At 42.3% G+C, this 5,630-nt stretch overlaps 1 pseudogene across 1 annotated transcript; it reads right to left on the bottom strand.

Annotated features, from left to right (window-relative positions):
• Positions 1-3,112: 3,112 nt before the first annotated feature.
• On the bottom strand, positions 3,113-4,480 carry LOC146500026 (uncharacterized; annotated as a pseudogene). The gene is made up of 3 exons (XR_014869961.1): positions 4,313-4,480; positions 4,035-4,122; positions 3,113-3,921 (listed from the first exon to the last, which is right to left on the bottom strand). The product of XR_014869961.1 is annotated as an uncharacterized LOC146500026 (transcript).
• Between the last annotated feature and the right edge of the window lie 1,150 nt (positions 4,481-5,630).

The raw sequence follows: 5,630 nt of genomic DNA, 5'->3' as shown, positions 1-5,630 counted from the left end.
TTTTAAATACGTAACGGCCGTACATGTATTCCGTTACTCCCCAACACTGCATAGGCGTATCTGTTATTTCAGACACATATATTGACAACATTCCTAATTACCTAGTAGGCATGTAGAAAGTTTCTGTTTCCCTACAATGAAAAGAAATCAAAGGAATCTGGTGTATATGTTTGAGCAATGTTATATTTACATATCAGATAAATTTATAAACCTCAAAAGCAGCTTGTCATTCTGCACCAAAATGGCACTTTTAGAGAAAATTGTAGTGATGACTGACTTGTTTTGAGCATTGTTACTGATGAGTTTTTAAATGTAATTTTTGAATGATTCTAATGCTGCAAATGAAATTCCACTTAGCGCCGCTGTGTCGAAAAGCAGCAGAAACTCAGAGACGATTATCTGCAAACCTTAAAACTGCAAATAAAACTGGAAGTGTCTGCAAGACTGCTGTGATTCGAGACGCCCTTAAAGGAAATCTCTACATCTGTGTGTGTGGATGTGATAAAGTTGCAGAGCTGGAATGGTCTCAGAGCACTCAGTGTTTACTTGGCCTCCATTATCTTTTATTTGTAGGCCGATAGTGTCTCTTGGTAGGGAGTAAACATGCTGTAAATCAGAAATGTGTGTGTGCATGGCTATGAGGGAATTCACACATGCACAAACACAATAAATATGCAGGTGGGGGCACACAAATACAAGCAAGTGCTCTGCGTTTTGTTTTATTGTGAAAATCCAAGGAACACAAAGCAAGAAACAATGAGCCTGATGTGACCATTAGCAGTGCAGAGCATGTACACAAATCCACTGTGTGAATATGCACATTAGCGAATCAGCCATGGCAAGCTTCACTCCTCAACGCATTTGAATATGCAAATGTTCCTCAGCACAAAAAGCCTTGACAAGCTGTTATTACGTGATTCCAGTGGGTTCAGATACAACCGGCTGAAAAGATATTAGAGGAGGCAGAACAAGAGAGAAGAGAGTAGCCCTTGACAGTTGCTGGGGAAATGTGTGCACATTTCCCGCGTGCATCGATTTGAGGGTGCTTGTGTGTGTGTGTGTGTGTGTGTGTGTATTCACAGAGGAATATAATAATGCCTTGGGTGGTGTTTGTGTTTTGGGCTTAGAATCTGAGATGTGCCGGGTCATACTGATTATGATGGGGTTGGTCAAAGAGGGCAACAAAGCATTCAAGGAAGTAAACCCTGACCACGAGAGGAAAAAGCAGCATGACTCTCAGACTGTGTGTTGTTGATGTTGGAGAGCAGTGAGCTTATGTTTAATACGTTTAGCTACATTTTGCAGTGGCTTGCATGTTTTAACTGTACACATATTCGGCTGTGGGAGTTTAATTACCCTTTTGACATTAACCACAGAAACTGAACTTATAAATAAATAATTTGCAATTCTCATTTCAGAATCTTCTCTCATCGTCGAACCTTCTTTGACAAGCCCGAACTCCTTTTTCTAACCACTGTGAAGGCATGCACAGCCACAAGCAAAAGACTGACTATGATCATACAGTTAAATCCAGTTGTTGGACAAAAACACAATTTTCATAGTTTTGACTCTGTTATCCAGCCCTGTGGACTTTAACCCTCTGGGGTCCAGGGTATAATTGGCCGTTTTTGACTACTTTTGATTTTACCTCTATATTTCACCTTTAAAATGTGTTTTTCTTGCCTTGTTTGGTATCATTATTTTCAGCACAACCTCAAATATCTGAAATGAATGTCTGACAGCAGGAGGTGCATGAGTCCAGTTTTCCATGTGGGAACAGCGTTTACACTGGAATCTGCCTTTGACGGCTTTTTTAGAGCAAATATGAAATTCAGCAGTTTAACTGACAGACAATAGAAGACAAGGGTCGTGTCCAAATTCATGGGCTGCATCCTCCTGAGGACCCGGCCTTCGCGGTCTACGTGGGCCGGGTCCTCAGGAGGTCGGGTAGGCCGGAAGTAAACGGCTTAGGACCTGGAGGTAGTGTCCCGTGGGTTTGCAGGGCTGGCACGCCACAGAGCCTTTATGAAAGCGCTGGGTGCAATCGACGGCTGCCACATACGCATCAAGTGTCCAAGTGGCCCTGATGGTCAGTGCTATAGGAACAGAAAGCTGTTTCCATCAATCATCTTGCAGGCGGTTTGTGACCATCGGGGCCGCTTCATCGACACGTACGTGGGCTGGCCTGGGTCGGTGCATGATTCCAGGGTGCTCCGCCACAGCCCACTCTACAGACAGTCAGTCTACCCTCCTCCAGGGCATTTCATCCTCGCAGATGGAGGGTACCCATGCCTCCAGCGTCCACTCCCCCTCATCACACCCTACAAGAGGCCAGGCCAAGGTGTGGGAGCCCAGCGCTTTAACAGCCATCATTCCAGGGCACGCTCCATAATAGAGCGTGCTTTTGGGATGATGAAGAACAGGTTCAGGGCCATCTTCCTGCAAGCGCTGGAGGTGCACCACACCTTTGTACCTCATGTAAGTGACCACCCAATGTCAAATTAATTGTGTATATATATATATGTGTGTGTATGAAAGAATAATGTGTATATGTATATCACTACAAGTAGTAACAGCATGTGCCATCCTCCACAACATTTGCCTCAGTGCTGGCGACATTGTGGCTCCTGAGGATGAACCTGAGGAAGATGGAGCAGAGGATGATGAGGGGGAGGCTGGATTGGAGGCAGTCAGTGGTGCTCTGTGGCGGGACCAGCTGTCTGCCGAGGTGTCTGCCCTGGAGGATGTACCACCAGACCATGACTACTGTTAACAGGCAAGTAAACATTTATCTAAGCATCTTTTTTAATACCACTTTTTCAAACTGTTGTCTGCTACAGAGTCACATGTATTATACTAGTAGTGAATCCACTTTCTCTGGTTTGCATATTTCTGAAAAACCTCTTAGTGGTGTGGCAGCCGTCGATTGAGTCAGCCCTGCAAACCTGTGGATGGACGATGCAGTGGACAGAGGGAGGAAGCATCCTACAACTCTTTGCAGACCACCCTGTGCGATTCTCCACTTTCTGACCAGAAAAGACAAACCGCGGGTCACAGTTGCAGCACCCCATCCATGTCTGATCTTCTTTCGGCAAATCCAGCAACACTGCCAGAGATTTTCTGTTTGTGTGATCTTTCAAAGTATATTTTTTTTAAAAAACGGTCCAGGAACAGGTCACTTTGGTTAATCCTGTGTGAAAATTTGTAAATATTTGTATATATTTTTCCTTCTCTGACTAAAATTCATGTTTTAGAAATATTCTTGTTTTATTGTTATTTACCTTTAAATGTCCATTTAAAACTCTTCAAAGTTTATGTTCATACATGTTAAAAACTGTAAATAAAATGAGTTCAGTGAAATCTGTTTTCATCAATTTATTCATAATGAAAAACTTAAAATAACACAGAAAAAGGTAAGAAATGTATTTAAAAAAAAAGAATATCTGAAGGCACAACCAATTTGGGAACTAATTTTCATTAATCAAAAACTTTTAGTATGACATAACAAATAGAACAAAGTAAGAACATTATCTGAATATATTTTTAAGTTATTTAGGAACTAATTTTTCTAGTATGGAAAAAAGTCTGTCCATCCTGTCCCTGCTCTCCTGTTCTCTCCTCTCCTCAGCCTCCCTTTGGTACTGCATGTCCTCTAAGGAGCTCATCCCCTCTTTCCCTTCTCCTCTTCCTTCCCGTTGTTGCTGGCTGACCTCCTTCCTCGTCTGTCTCCTCTTCCATCTCGCTTTGGTCACCCACTGCTGTACTTGGCCCTGGAGTGTCCTCAGGGAGAGAGGAAATAAGGACAGGGGGCCTAATGGAAGGCCTCTGTCCCATCACCTCATCCATGAGGCCAAACCAGGGCCAAGTAGCAGCAGTGGGCTTCCCACTGACTCCCTCACCTGACCCTGGACACTTGCAATCCTAAAGGCAGAGGAAATCAGAAATGACAGACAAATATAAACAATACAACTTTTAGTAAATGTACATTTATTAAATTTCATTCTTAAAAATTATCTTCTTGACAGCACACATACTTTGTATCTTTTCTTTAAGTTATCCCACTTCTTTTTGGCCTGCAAGGGGGTGACTTTCCCTTGCAGGCCCATCTTCTCGAGAATAGTCCTGATCGCACACAAAAAAATAAGAGAAGAGAGAAAACCATAACAACTATAATAATCCCTAAATCCAAAAGTTTTCACAGCAGAACACAAGAGGAATTTTATCGTCTGGACATCACAGGTTCTGTACAGAATGAGGGTTATTGAAACCGTACTCAGATGAATATGATGTGTAAATTGATTTATTCGTGTACCTCCATCCCACAGTTGCTGAATTTTTTACCCCGGTGAAGAGGTGATCATTTTCTCCTCTAGTTTTGATGAAGTTTGCCGTTTGCTCTTTGGTCCCTTTAAACATATCACAAAAAAGTTGATTGGGAAAAATGTAAGCGCCAATGAAAAACCGCGGGACCCACCATACAAGCTAGTTTATGGACACTTTTTATGAAGATTGTTTAAATAAATATTACAAGTCTATGCAAATTCACTACCCTAACAACATAACCGCTATAAAATTTAACTTTTGTACCACCAGATTTTCATATACTTACATTTAAAAGCGTATTCGTCTCCCGGTGTATCTTTTTGTGCCGCCATCGTTATGTGAATGTGCAATGAAGTTATGTCCAATGAATTCTGGGCCGGCAAGCTATCGAGCTGGTGGGGTGACAGACATCACCGACAACGTCGAAGCACTTTTGCAAATATGTCATATCTTGACAAACCGAGCAGATATTTGAAGTTTACACACCCACATTCTCGCCTGAAAATATGTTTAAAGTTTATTTTGTGGCCCAGAAAGATTAATAAGAGTAATTTTAAAACTTAGTAGCTGCCGCCATTGCCGGAAACTGGAGCTTGGCTGGGCCGCGCTATGAATTCTGGGATATGGTGGGCCAAGAAGGACACACCCGACCCATCCTTCAAATTCGGGGAAAAGGAGGACGCATTTGTCGGCTGCATTCGGAGGAGTCTACGAATTTGGACAGCCTTCGTCGCGTCGCTGTGACGTAATCGGTCTACAAATGCGGCCTCAGGAGGAAGCAGCCCATGAATTTGGACACGACCAATAACTACACAACACACTAACTACAGCCTCCAAACACGCTAAACGTCACTAATGTCTCACATATGAAAACTCGCTCTCGAGCCCTTTCTCAATTCTCAAGTACGCGAGTACGTACTCGCCGAGAACGCGAGCACGGACTCGCGATTTGTACAATTGGAACACCAGCGTACTTGATGATGTCACAGGTCCGGAGTTTTTACTGCCGTCCTTAATTTAACTGTGAGTAATATGTTATGAAGCTTAACTTTAATCACAGCTAAACCGGTTTACTCAGGAACAAATAAAACACTGAAATAAACCAAACATTAACATTTAGAAGTGATCTAAGTGACTTATATATCATGTTTAACCTCAGTAGTGAAATCTTTATTAATAAAAATAGTGTACATGTACATACGTGTACATACCTTAATAAAAACAAGCAGGTGAGATGTTAGAACGCTTTTATTTTTATTTTAGTGGACACTCAATACAATAGACAGCTACTGGGGTTTGTTTAACCT

This window comes from Neolamprologus multifasciatus, chromosome 16, assembly GCF_963576455.1.
Source record: "Neolamprologus multifasciatus chromosome 16, fNeoMul1.2, whole genome shotgun sequence".
Taxonomy (NCBI): Eukaryota; Metazoa; Chordata; class Actinopteri; order Cichliformes; family Cichlidae; genus Neolamprologus; species Neolamprologus multifasciatus.
The sequence above is the reverse complement of the archived record's forward strand: the minus strand, read 5'-3'. Positions and strand labels throughout refer to the sequence as shown.